The 14,876-nt window shown below is 42.0% G+C and overlaps 1 long non-coding RNA gene across 3 annotated transcripts in view; it reads right to left on the bottom strand.

The window, feature by feature from the left end:
• LOC309528663 overlaps positions 1-14,876 on the bottom strand; it is a 37,935-nt gene that overhangs the window by 22,480 nt on the left and 579 nt on the right. The gene's annotated exons all lie outside the window — the stretch shown is intronic.

Here is a 14,876-nt window from a genome sequence, read left to right as displayed (position 1 = left end):
TTCCCAGGGAGAGGCAGGAAAGACAAAAGGTACCTTCGTGATGCAGGAAAACTAGATTGAAGAAAATATAGCCTTCTATGGGAGTCAAATAATAGTAATGTTATTGTGATACGACTCTGACCCCCTCCTCTGCTGCTTCTTTGGTTGCTTCTCAGTGAGCATCAAAGGAAAGAAAAGGGATGCCAAGCAAACCCCCCAGGAGGACTTCTTCATAGGTCTTTCCTCTTGACCAGGCTACAATGAAGGCTCTGAGGGCTATCTTCAAGTGCTATTTGGTAAAGGAACAGAAGAAGATGGGCAAATGAGTATCACACTTGTGATGCAGAAAACACCTACAGCATAAAAAGCTGGCACAAGACGAGTGGGGAAGAGTTCCATGGCCATGGAACCACGATACAGTACTTCTTCTCCCTTGTGCCCCACACCTGACTGACCTACTGGGTGAGCAAACCAGGAGAACCATCAAAACAGATCTTAGGAGTACAGGAAATAGGGGTACAGACAGTCTAGTTAAAAAAAGCTTGAACTCAACCCATTTGGGTTTTACAAGTTCAAAACCAGCACTTTGAACTAGTTCTGGAAACACGACAATAACCAGTTCAGCTGTCATAATAAAGGTGTTGCATAGGTTAACCACCTCATCTCCAACAGAACTCTGGCAGAATTCTGCGTTCTGTACAGAACTTCAGTATAACATCTGGAGGGCCACAGACTCCCCATCTCTGGTTAAGCCATCTTGCCTTGGGTTTACTATCATATTTCTGTGAAGAGGATGATCACTGTGGGTTGGTCTTAACACAATCCCTGGCCAGAGCCTTGGAACTGACATAAAGTGTTAGAAATGGAGATATGAAAACTAGGAGCTAAATGGCACCTTAAACCTAGGTTATGGGAGCAACAATGGAATGTCTAGGCAAGCTTTTTTTTATAACTCTTCTCCAGTCTTCAGAGAGTAGCTGGAAATGGGGAGGCAGAAAAAGGTCCTCCTTTCCTTCCACTCTGCAGTTTTAATCTGAAATCTTAGGCGCAGTACTGCGTTCAGAGCTCAGATACTGCTCGCACTAATGAAATTCTCTGTCGCAATATGCACCTAGAACAATGGGAGTTTCGAACACCAGCCACAAACCTCAGGGGTGACATTTTTAAAGCAGTGCACTTTTGGATGCAGAATCTACACAGAAAAGACCTTGAAAATAGTCCTTCTATGATACCTGCAGAGTAGTAAACCATGTCCCCACATTTCAAACACTTGTTATTAAATTTTCTTTCTGTATGCAAAAAATGTACACAAAGTGTCTGGAACAAAAATGACCTCAAGAACTATATTGATTTTGCCATTAGGTTACAGATAATTTTCACATATTGGAGTGACAAACAAAAAAAATCCAAAATTAAAAGGTGATGTGTTTCCATGGGAGATAGTTGTTAGAGATTTGCTTCTTGTTACAGGACCAATCTGGGATGTACTGAACTGGAAAAACTATATCTCACCTTCTCTCACCTCACACATTTTGGATGTTGTAACCTAGATTTGTATTTTTGTGTGAGAGAGAGAGAGAAAGAGAGAGAGAAAGAAAGAACAGTTGAGATAGGGACAGAATTCTGGGTTCTGTACATGCAGGAAAAGTGTCTTCACAGAAAGCTTTCTGTCTCTAGAGATCTACTGTGTTGAATCAGATCTCTCTGAATATCTGATGTGACTGTCTATTGGAGCATTTTAAGCTCTGCATTCACTTACGCTCAACCTGTACATTGGTAAATAAATTCAAGTTTTACAAAAGGCCATAAACTGCCAGTGATCTCTTTCTCAATGAAACCAAACCAGGGCAAGTACTCTACTCACGTAACTTCTCACCAGGAAGAGGAGCAAACCTAACAGTATGAAGTGAGCCACATGGTAGCTCACTGGGAGTGTACACAAGAAGAGCACTGGTGACTCAAAATTAAAGACATATCTAGTCCATAACTCCCTTTCCCACAGTGGCCAATCAGAGGCCTATGCTAAGCCCACAAACAGGACTTCAGCATGACAGCCTTCTCCCACTGTTGTACCTCAGAGATTGATATCAGAGACACAGTGTCTCTGGTCTTGGAAGTAGCATTTGGCCATCACTGGAAGCTTCATCCTCCATGAAGTTGAACTTGAAGAAATTCCACACATTCCTGTTGGAGTTTTTCCGTTCATTCCTCTTTGCTGCCTTCAACAAGGAGGAATTAATGATACAGAAATGTTATGTGCTTTGGAATGTGGAGCCAATCCAGTTTTATGAATTTGTGCTAGTGAAATGGATTGTGAAAGCTATTTATTTAGGAAGAGAGCCCTCGCCCCTCTGTCAAGAGTCCAAGCCCTTGGCAGGATCATTTCCTGGAGATGAGATGGCTCCTTTCCAGATTGTGCCTTGGCAGAGATTTGGGCTGTGCTTGGCCCTACGAGATTCCTCCTTACAGGGCATTATTTAATCAGTGAGTATAATGATAATGTAATTATTGTACTTAATGCCTCATATTTTATACTGATCATTTTCACAGATCATTGATAACAGTTTTATAGAGCTTTACATATTTGTTTTTACAAGCTGTTAAAACAAAATAGACCTCTGGAATTACAGACCTTTGGATAAACACCCAAAGAATTCTGTAATAGACATTGGCTTTGATCTAGGGATCCTCACATTCAGTAGCAAGGAATCTGAATTTCAAGCATACGGGATTTTCGGTAGTTAGAAGGAAGGTTCAAACAATTATGTACTCTTGCACATGAGCAGCTGTGCTCATTATCATGCCCTGTGGACACCCAGGACGAAGGTGAGAAATGTTACTTTAGTGGTCACCAATCTTTGTTATTTTGAAAGCACCACTCACTCTGATGGCTTCGCTCCCTCTCGCTACTTTTTCAACAACCTGGTGCCCTCCAATTATTGTTGAACTACAACCAGCCAGCCATGCTGCTGAGAGTTGTACTACAACAGCATGTGTAGGGCATTCCAGGTTGGCAAAGGTTGGCTTAGCATGATGTCTGGATTAGCACTTGTGGCTTGTTTCTCTCTAAAGCACAACGTAAAGCCAATATACAATTGTACTACAGTCGGGTTGGGTTAAGGCAAACTCAAATTGCCCCAGGTTGAAGGGGTTGACCAGAACTGAGCTGGGACTGTCAAAAGGTGAGTGATCTGCATGGACCTCCTTCTCACCCCCTAACCAGATTTAATTAGGGTTGGTGACACAAAGAGACACACACACAGGAAAATTGCATGATTCATATTTGCATTTTACATGTAACTTAAGCACACAATCCTAAGAATGTTTATTCAGAAGTAAGCCTTACTTCTGGCGGGTGGCGCTGTAGGGACGCGGGTGCCGCTGTGGGTAAAACCTCAGCGCCTAGGACTTGCCGATCGCATGGTCGGCAGTTCGAATCCCCGCGGCGGGGTGCGCTCCCGTTGTTCGGTCCCAGCGCCTCCCAACCTAGCAGTTCGAAAGCACCCCTGGGTGCAAGTAGATAAATAGGGACCGCTTACCAGCGGGAAGGTAAACGGCGTTCCGTGTGCTGCGCTGGCTCGCCAGATGCAGCTTGTCACGCGTGCCACGTGACCCGGAAGTGTTTGCGGACAGCGCTGGCTCCCAGCCTATAGAGTGAGATGAGCGCACAACCCTAGAGTCTGGCAAGACTGGCCCATATGGGCAGGGGTACCTTTACCTTTACCTTTACGCCTTAATTACTCCCTTGTAAGGGTGAGAGAAAACTGAAGATGGATAAATGACCATATCCAGAGCCCCTTCAGGACCACCACAATAGGATAGATTGGATGGTAGTACAGAATTTCCCCTTTTCTCTTCCTGGGATAAAACTATGTTGCTGCCATTGATTCCAATACGTATGTCAGTTAGAGGCTTGGTGTATGTCCCCTCTCGCTCCCAATTTTCAGGAGAATATGGGAGGAATATTATGGTTCCATCCTGGTACCCTGAATCAATGCCCTATTTAAAACTGGTTCAGAAGACTGTGAATGCAGATGGCAGGGCAAGGAAAGCTACAACAGTGATGTCATGATTTATGGCAATCATTTCAACAATTTCAGAGAGCAATAAAGCAGAAATAGTATATATGCAATGAATAAATATACAGTCTTTTTGATAGCAGATCTTAGCTTTTAGTGCAGCCAGGGAACACACACTTTGGAATACTGGAACACTCTGCTGTTAAAGTAAACAAGGGACACATTTAGAACTAAGTTCATTTGTCAAGTTGACAGGGCTTGGAAGCTCCCTGCATGCAAAATGAAGGAGCATCTGGCTATCAAGAATATTTAAGTTCTTGCCTAGTTATCTCTCTTATTCTTTCATCTCCTAAAATGAGTGAAAGGTGTTAAGAAGCATCACGGCAGAAAACATAAACAGGTCCTCCAAACTCTGTTGAGGAGTCCACAGTTTTAGATGCAAGACGATGAAAATCAAACACCCTAATGCAGAAGATTAGGTTTGGTACCAGGGATGGGCAAAGTCCTCAAAGCTTACCCTCATTTCAAGGAAACCAAACACTGGGTAAGCGCCTGGAACCTCTGGAATCTCACACTGCTTGGTGATTGGGGTGGTGTGCAACAATATTATAATTTCCTGTGGCATCAGTTTCTTACTCCCTGAACTGCCATGATAGCTAGTTGGAGAAGAAAACCAGGGTTGTTTTTAATTATAATTACGTTTATTGTTAAATCACTTTGGGAGGTTTCCTAGGAAGCAATTAATAAATGGAAATAAATGCATGAATAAATCTGCAGGTGCTTTGACCAGCTGATGTCAAGCCTTGGGGGTTTGTAATGGTAAGCCAAGAAATGAGCCATCTTCCTACTTTCTGCCTCAGGTAGCAGGCTAGCCATCTCCTCTATATATACTTTGTGGGTCTCCTCCAATCTGCAGTTTCAGTAGTAGCCCCTATACTGATAGCCTCCTGCAGATTTAGCTGAGCATCCAACTCTGAGGTGTCTCCCCTTTGCTTTTGTCTTTTTCTTTTCTTTTTTTACTAAACCTAATGAGGCTTTGACAAGTTTAGTGTCTCTGAAGAACTGACATAGATCTTCTTCCTGGCTCTATGACCTGCAACTTAAGATACATATGAGCTACTTAGATGTATTGTTACTACAGTGGTACCTCGGGTTAAGTACTTAATTTGTTCCGGAGGTCCGTTCTTAACCTGAAACTGTTCTTAACCTGAAGCAGCACTTTAGCTAATGGGGCCTCCTGCTGCCGCCGCGCCACCAGAGCACAATTTCTGTTCTCATCCTGAAGCAAAGTTCTTAACCCGAGGTACTATTTCTGGGTTAGCGGAGTCTGTAACCTGAAGCGTCTGTAACCTGAAGCGTATGTAACCCAAGGTACCCCTGTATTGGTCAACTATTCTTTGAAAAAATGCTATATTAGCTACATTAATTTAAAATAGTTGTGCTGTGCAAGTATCACCATCTTTACTCCAAAACAAGTCTCCCTCTTCAGTAATACCTCTGTCCATAATAAGTGGGTTTGGAATCACAGGCTTAGTTCTGTTTAGAAATAGAATGATGCTACTATTAGGGGCAATGTTGGAGACAAAATTAAGTAGTGTGGCTTAGTGCAAAAGTAGCTAGGGTGTGATGTGCTTAAGTTTCACAGAAGTCAAACCTAAGTATTATGGAGAAAGATTTGGATGGGACCTAGGGATGGGATCTATTTGGCAATTTTGGTTTCTCACTTTTCCCCATCTTCAGTTCAGTTCCCCGCATTTCCACATCAGTTTGTGAATTCTTTTTAAAGAAATTTCTCATTAAAATTCATCTGTATTTTAGTGCAAATTTCTCCTAATACACACAATTTGTATGCAATTTTTGCCAACGTACCAATTTTTGAAAAACACATATAATGCAAATTGTGTGTGTGTGTGTGTGTGTGTGTATGCTAATATTTGCAACTTTTATGTACACCAGTATACACATGACTTGAATGGAGAACTACGTTTCAAAATTCAGAGAAGTATAAATTTCAAAGGATGACTGGCTGTGTTTTGGTTTGATTATTGATTTGGAAAGTGTACATTTGGTAGGTTCACCTTTAATTGTAAACTGAATTTAATTTCTTCCCCCATTCCTGGCAGCACCTCTTTTCTGCCATAACAGAGCGATACAGCTTTAGGTGCCACTGTTTTCCATTTAAAGTGAGAAATTGTTTTTGCAGCAGGAAACACACACTCTCTTCTCATTTCCCTTGCTTAGTATTTTCACAAGTAATATATTAACAACCTGTGAATGAGATTTAAATAGAAATGACCCTTATTTTGTTTCAGAAACGAACAAATGGTGTTAGAGTACAATCTGTCCACATCATGGATGACAGAAAGTCATGACCTTTGCCTCCCTGTAAGATTCTGTTCAAATGTGGAAGCATGTCAAAAAATCACTGCATTCTAAAATTGGCTATTATACATTTTTTTAAAGAAATAATAGTGCACAATTTGTCCAAGAATGCAGTACACGACTGCCTCTTGGACAAAACACCAATAGCAATTAGCATTAATAAAGAGTCACATGCAGCTCAATATTAAAACAGCAAGCGATCCCAGCCAAGTTGTAATCATGTCTAATAGCAGAAAGGACATTCAGCTCTCCTCATTTACCAAAGACCTTGACAACCTTTATGAAGGACTGTCTTGGAAAAGAGACGGTGACCTCCTTTGTGTTCAAGATTTTTTCTTTCCCCGCCCCCAATGAATATATGGCTCATTAGTCAATGTTATAAGACAGCCAACCTTGAGATGCACTCATTTAATATGGAGTCAAAACTGTCAACGGAAGGTGGCCCTTGACATCTTCCTGCCCTCCTTTGGTCCATCAAAAAGGAAAAATAAAGATTTAGATTGATTGATGGGGTTGGCTGAATGTCAATAAAGCTGGCTTCCTGCCAGTGATAATAATTTGTAGCCCTCATTCCTCAAATAACTTGTGTTTCAGACAAGAAGTTGGCAGGAGACACAGGTCCTGATCCAAAGAGAACAAACCATATACACTAAAGCAGGCTTTCTTTGTCTATAGCTTGAAATCCAAGGTTGGGTCTTCACAAAACAGAAAAAGGTCACATTGCCAGGCGTGCTTTTGCATGAAATCTCTGGATTGCCAGAGAATGACAATCCATCAAGGACATGCTCTTCAGCCAAAAATTTTGAAATTCTCTGCGAAAGAGCTGCTAAATAACTAAAGACTGAAGATAAATAACAAGTGGTTCTGCCTCAGCCATCTTCATGATTTTAAGACAAATTTCATAATCCTAAAGGAAATAATCGATGTACCAATTTGAGCTGTCTTGTGCTTGTGCTTCTGTAGCCAAAACCAGAGCACTGGTGCACAAAAGTACAGAAGACTCAAGGTAATGCTGAGGTACACACAAGTACAGGGGTGAAAATGTACAGTGCAAGGGTGAAAATGAAAATGGGAACTCCAAAATAATTCCATGCATAACTCCAAGGAATGAATGTTGAGAGATTGGAGAGTGAAGGAATGACAAATGAGTGGGAAAGGGAAATAGAATAAAGAGGCTGGATATATGATCTATACACCCACACACCCTGGCAAACAGAGATAACAACTCATTCTCAGGCAACTGGAATGTCTTTTTAAATCAGCCAGCAAGCCTTCTGCTATAGTATTCCATAGGCTCCAAATCAATGCAGAGTACTATCAATAACTGTACTTAAACCACAAATCAGCAATCCTGGATCACATCTTTGCAAATTGGTTATCACCTATGTTTATCTGAGGGAGACAGTTACCTTCAAGCATATTATGACTGGAAGACCTTACTATATCAAACAAAACATCACTTGCAGGTCCTGCAATGTAATTCACATTGCTGAGTGGAAATGTCTATGATGACATGTTCAGTATGTGTGTAAAACGACAACTGATCTACACACATATTTTAGGAAGCACAAATCTACAGTCTTAATGAAAAATTGGAACAATCAGTTGCAAAGCAGTTCAATTCAGATGACCACCACTGAGCTGTCTCTGCAACAGAGATGCCACCTGATTCAAAACCACTGGAAGTAAGAGAAAACTTGTGGAGACCTAGTCTTGATACCTTACAACCATATGGCCTAAACCCTAGAACCAAAGATGTCCATGTAAGATAATAACCTGCCTGCTTCGGTTGCAAACACAGAGATGTGCAAATCATTATGATTTATTTAATTTATAAATAATTTCCTTTGAAGCATCTCAAAGTGATGGCCCAATACATTAAAACATATAGAAAAGAATGCATACGGGGGGCATTACAATAAAGGTTTAAAAATACATATATTTTTTAAAAGTTCAAATACAATACAGATAAAGATTGGAGCAAAAATCTCCACTTGTAAAGCTTATTGAAAGAGGAAAGTCTTCAACAGGCACATGCATATGTAAGCTATCAAGGGGCTCCAGTGGATGCAAGGGGAGTACTAAAACATGGAACCAGCAAAAAGTATAGGTTAGGGATCTTTTAAAAGTACATTGAACGGTAAGTACTCTTGATTGTACTTGAATGACTACCTATTTTGATTTTAAAATTATCCCTTAAATTAGAATCTTCTTGTTCCCTTCTCCTTAGGAGAGCCAGAGGCCACACTATTATTTTTATAGAGCAGGAAACCCATGCATGCTCCAACGAAAGAGAATTCATTTGGGCATTTCATTTAACTGTAAATGGTTTAATTAGAATATTCCATTACTTATCTTACTATTATTCATGCGGACTGATTCCCTATTATGCTGTTTATAAAAGCCTTATAAGCTACGTTTTGCACATAGTCACTATGTTGTGATTGGATGATATGCGTGTGACACATATTCCAAAAAGTTATTTTCCATATAAATCCTACAAAAGTTGGATTATCAGCACCTACTTCCAAAGGGGTTGTCTGTTCAGCAGCAGAAGAAAAATTCTAGAGATGCTTGTGAAATACATTCACTGGTGTGGCAGTATGATGTTAATGACTGGATACTATGAACTGCTTACAAAACAGAAATGCAGGACTGGCCCCAATGGTGTTTCAATGGTTCAGCAGAGTATTTTGATGTTGCTGTACCAGTATCAGACACCAGAAGGGACCTCTGCCACATTAAATATCAATGAGTGAAAAGGCAGGTGGCAGAGGAGTAGTGGCACACAGGTGGGGTAGAGCTGCCCTTCCAACACTTCCCCCAATGCTGCTTAGCAGGACAGGGCTGAATGGTAGTCAGGTTGGGGCTGTGACGGTACACCAGTGAGAACACAAGATTGGCGGTGATCCTACTGATGCAATCACATGACCATGATCTCGCCACTGCCCTGTTATTTATTATTATTATTTAAATTTATATACCGCTCTATACCCTCAGGTCTCAGGGCGGTTCAACCACTGTCAGGAGGTTGGCTATGCCTCACCACACACACACACACACACACACACACAGATACTGGAGTGGGGACACCACACTTATGGAAAAGCTCTTGAAACAACTGTGACAATTGTTTGGTGCAACTCTCACTGTGATAATTAGGGTACAACATCAAAACATGTCACGGTGCCATTAATACGGCGTCCTATTTTCTCAACACCAGAATAAGGTTTATCTCCAGGTATAGTGTAAATGGCTCTGAAATCTTAGGACAGGCTGAATAATGATTTTAGAAACAGAACGTGTTCGTCAGTACCAACTTTTCCCATGAGCAGCAGCAGAACTGCTGTGATGTGAACTTTTATTTCCCCATGTCTTTTGGATTGTTGTTTCAATTCTGTCGGGTTGCTTATTTACTTATTTAATGAATTATTTGTTTTAACTTGCTATTGTTATATATATATTTGTGTGAAAGCCACTCTAATAATACCTGTTTAAGTATACTATCTTAATTAATTAAACTTTCTAGTCCTTGTGGCTGCAATAAGGAGTTTGGGTGGTGGAAGAGGAAATGCAGGAAAACCCTAGAACTAGAAACAAGACATTATAATCTGGTTGAGTTTCCAGTAAGGTGTTTACATGCATTGCTCTCCTAAGCCTTGTCCACATGAATGTTCTTGGAGTCATAACCTGCTCCTCTACTGTCCACTCTGCTCTGTGGCTTTGATGTGTCTCCAATGAAAATAAGGGAACTGCACAGGGCTGACCCAGTCATGAGTGGTAATGAGACCACTTAGATGGCTGGGTGGGAGATGGCGTGGGGGGGGGGGAGAAGTGGCAAATTGGCACACACCTTGGCCCTTCACTCATATCATTATCGGCCACCAATGCTGCTGGTGCTGGCAGTGCCATCACCCACTGACTTGGTGAGGCAAGAAGAGCCCTTTCCACCTCTTCCCTCTGAGGAGGGACTCACTTGGCCCTTTGTCGAGAATCCAGCTCGACATCAGTAAGAAAATCAGTCTCACACCAAGATGACTTGAAGAAGAAGCTTTGGCTACAGCCGTAACGTTTATTGTGTGCAGTAAAATAGATCATCCTCCCTCCTCCAGCACTGCGCTTGCTCTGCCTGGTACTCAAAAGTAACAATCAAAGGAATGCAACCTTGCCCTTGCCCACACAGACAAAGAGAGTGTTATGCTACGTGAGCCAATCATTAGTCTAGCATGAGGTGTTCACATGCTCATCATGCTCTTAACAATATCTCGTGCTGTAAAATCACTCTGCAATAATAAGAACTCTGCTCATGCTCTTATGTACAAGCAATCATTTTCCCACATGCCCTCTTTTCTTGTTTATATTATAAGAGGAAATCTTAATCAGAATCATATATCTCATTACCTAAGCGTTTATATTTTGCAATATAAATTCCCCTTGTAACCCCTGTGGTGGGCCGTGGTCGATACCACCATGCAGTACATTGGGAAATCAAAGAAGGCAAGCATTGAATACAACAGCACACCATAATAAAACCAACAATACATGCAATTACAATCAATAACATTTTTCTTAACCATAATCGATTAGGCAACCAAGAAAACAACCAATCCCATGGATCAAAACCTTCAGGTGGATTCAAAGGATTATGGGCTATCATTTGTTCCATATAATCAATAATAGCGGAGATATTGGTTGATTGATCAGTTATATACATACAACAATGAAAATGAATTAAGGCACAAATTCCACCTTTAGAGGCAAAGATTACATTTAAAGCATAAAAAGTGTATAAAACAACTTCTCTTATTTCTGACTTTTGTTTGTTTGTTAATCATCTTTAAAGCCAAGATAGTAGAATTAAACAAGGCTTCAATCCAGTTTGCCAGTTTATGCAAATCACGGTAATTCATCCCTACACCTAAAGAGGGAAAAGGGGATCTAGAGATGGCTGTTCCTGTATAATGAAAAATAGGTGATTATACTTCCCTTCTGTTACGCAAACAAAGCTCTGGGAGCTTATCTATTTTGTATCACAGGGGTATCACTATTTCTAGAGTGCAGGTTCCAGAAAAGGCAAAGGGGATTTTTTTGTAGGCTTTTGTGCCACAGAGTAAAACCATAAATCAGATTGAAGCAAATATGCAGATTTACTGCTCTTTCTCATCCAGTCGAACCAAACATAAAAATCTCTACACGCAGCTTGTTGTTCATAAGTCATGTAGGTTGTGACATTATTAACTAAAACTTTTGGCCTATCACTCATAGTGGTAACATTAAGAAAACAAGAAGATCCATTAACATACTCATAGGTCCAATTACAATATGGATAATGACCTAAATTTTTTTTGCTATTATGATTAAAACAAAAACAATAAGACACTGTTTCTGCAAGCAACAAAACACAGGTGATAAACTTATACGATTGTCCTTCATATTATTGCTAATCTTAAATGAAGCATTTACTGGAATGCTAGAATACCACCACCAAAAAAAAGCTCAAAGCTTTTTAAAGCTTTTCAAAATTATTTTTCTCAGCAGCTAAAAGGCAATAGCCAAGCATATTCCGCTTGCTGTAACTAAAAAGATTGCAACAAGGTCGAGAACAGGGCACATTGTCTTCGCAGGCCATATAAAGAACCATATTGCAACTTGCTTTCTGTCCGGGAACCATGCCAAAGCACAAAAATGAAACAACTGAAACACACTAAAGTCCCCTCACCCCTCCCTTGCCAAGAGTCCACAATAGTTCGAAGACAGCCCTCTGTACATGCTCAGGGGAACACATCATAAGGCAGGACTCCTGAGGGAGGAGAAAAAAAAATATCTGGGGGGTAAAATCAAAGTGATGCCAATAAGGATGAGAATGGTAAATTAGTCCAATGGCTGTTTCCGAGCAATCTGTGTGATATTTCATGGCTCGATTATTGGCATGTAAAAACCACAATCCAGAAGAAGTCACACAACCATTTCTGCAGATACAGGAGCCCATTTGCTGTAAATAAGTCTGATGTATTGCTCCTTGTACTGCTGAGTCAAAAGTCCAAGCCCAATGAAGCGTGGTGACACAGATGGGATGGTTGCTATTAGGAGGCAAAACCCAAGCGATGCCAGTCCAGCAAGGACATCTTTCAAAGCCAGGCTCACTTCCCAAACAAGAGGCAGCAAAACTGTAATGATGTTTGGTGGTTGAAGTGGCTTCCCAGGGAAAAGGGGGCCAATGCAGTAGTGATGAAGATGGCCTTTCAGCGTGCCAGGAAACACTGGAACAGCTGTGGAAGAGCCTCTTCCATTGCAGAGGTGATTGTGATCTTGTCCGCTGGATTCTTGTGTCCTTTAAGGGCAGAAAATAGTGGAGACAAAGTGGAGGTGGGCAGGTCCAAATAACTCTTTATCCAATTCAGCTGTCCAAGAATGTGTTGTAAATCCACCAATCTAAGATAACCAGGAAACTGTAGTTGAGGCGTAACTGGAATGGGTGCAGATGCTGTCAGCTTGTGTCCCAGGTACGTAATGGGTAAAGTCCGCTGGAGTTTTTCCTTAGCCATTGTCAATCCAACAGGTTTTATCCTTTGCAGGATTTTGGGACACGGAGGAGGACCAGGCCGTGGCTAGCAGGCCGTGGGTAGCAGTGCCCACTGACTGGCAGGCTTTAAGCATATCAGCAATGGCTATATTTGATGTTGCCATTAGAAGGCGCAGCGCTTGCTTACGGTCCTCATTTGCAAGCTGGCGTACAGTCAGTTCTTGTGCTGCCAGGTCCTGAACTTGCCGCTTGAAGGTATTGTACAAGCGATCAACAAATTGTCCATAGGGCTCTGCAGGGCCCTGTCTGATGCTTCCCAATTGGCCATTGCACTCAGTCTTGTCATCAGGGACAGAGGCCAGAGCCTCTTGGGCTGAGGCTGTGGTGGCTGCCCAATACATAGGATCAAGGGCCAACTGTTGGGCAATAGGAAGAAAATTGCCTCCTCCCGTCAGCCCATCGAGGACATCGGTTTTGGTCAGCATGACGGGGGCTGGGAGTGCAGGAGCAATCACAGGAAAGAGATTTGGAGTATCAGAGTCAAAAGGCAGCAACGGAGCTGCAGTACAAAGAATCTCTTCTTGGAGAGGAGTGTAAATGGGGTGTGTGGAATGCGAAGAATGCAGAGGAGGGACGACAGGAGCCTTTGGTGGGGCATATACAGCAGAAGGCGGCAATGCTGGATATATCAAGGGAAAGTCGGCAGGCAAAGAAACAGATGCTGCAGCCAAAAGGAGATTGGCTGGAGTCAAACTGGACATTGCTGTGTAAACTTCAGACCAGGCATGCAAAACTCTGACATCAATCTGAGGATGGTTTTGGAAAAATTGTCCTATCCTTTCCCAGTCTTTTAAACTATAATTCCCATGCTGAGGAAACCAGGGACAGTGAATATCCAATGCTTGTATAAGAGACACGATATCAGCATCTGAGACAATGAGGCTGTTGCTGGCCAAGAGAAATTTAAGGTCTTCAAAAAACTTTTTCTGTGGTGGAGAGAGAGACTGCCCCATAATGGCAAAAGAAAGGGGGGGAGCAACTCACCGGGATCCACTAGGTGGATGAACGACGTCTGGAACCCTTGCAGGGCGGGCGAGAGCTGAACTTGCAAAACAGCGTGAGGTCCGAGATAAATCACACGGGGCACCAATTGTCGAGAATCCAGCTCGACATCAGTAAGAAAATCAGTCTCACACCAAGATGACTTGAAGAAGAAGCTTTGGCTACAGCCGTAACGTTTATTGTGTGCAGTAAAATAGATCATCCTCCCTCCTCCAGCACTGCGCTTGCTCTGCCTGGTACTCAAAAGTAACAATCAAAGGAATGCAACCTTGCCCTTGCCCACACAGACAAAGAGAGTGTTATGCTACGTGAGCCAATCATTAGTCTAGCATGAGGTGTTCACATGCTCATCATGCTCTTAACAATATCTCGTGCTGTAAAATCACTCTGCAATAATAAGAACTCTGCTCATGCTCTTATGTACAAGCAATCATTTTCCCACAGCCCTTCCTCAGAGCAAGGCAATAAAGAGGTGGTGGAGGCAGGAGTGGATAAACCATTGGTGCCACTGCTAATATGGTGGTGGCCAAAAAAAAAAAAGTCAACGAGAAGGAATGGGTGGGCAGGGGAGAAGATGACAGTGGTGCCACAAGGAGAACTGGAGAGAAGCAGAGCCACTAACCACCCCCAGCCACACAACTGCTTGCACTGCCCCAGTGACAATCTGGGAGAGCGATGGACTTTCTATTCCGTGGCTCTGGAGCTGCTACCAAAAAGCAAAGCAGCAACCCAACAGAATTACACACTTAAGTTCACTGATTGCAAAAAGGATGGGCATATTTTGATTGGATTGTGGACAGTGTGTATGAGAGGTGTGTGCTTCAACACCAGGCAATGATGTCCTACCACCCTCTTCCTCTTTGCAAAGTGTTCATCCTTAGGAAGGGAAAGTGCCAAAGTTGCCTTATGCA

The sequence above is a fragment of the Podarcis vaucheri genome, assembly GCF_965113315.1.
Source record: "Podarcis vaucheri genome assembly, chromosome: 3".
Taxonomy (NCBI): domain Eukaryota; kingdom Metazoa; phylum Chordata; class Lepidosauria; order Squamata; family Lacertidae; genus Podarcis; species Podarcis vaucheri.
Note: the sequence above shows the minus strand (reverse complement) of the source record. Positions and strands in the feature narration are given on the sequence as shown.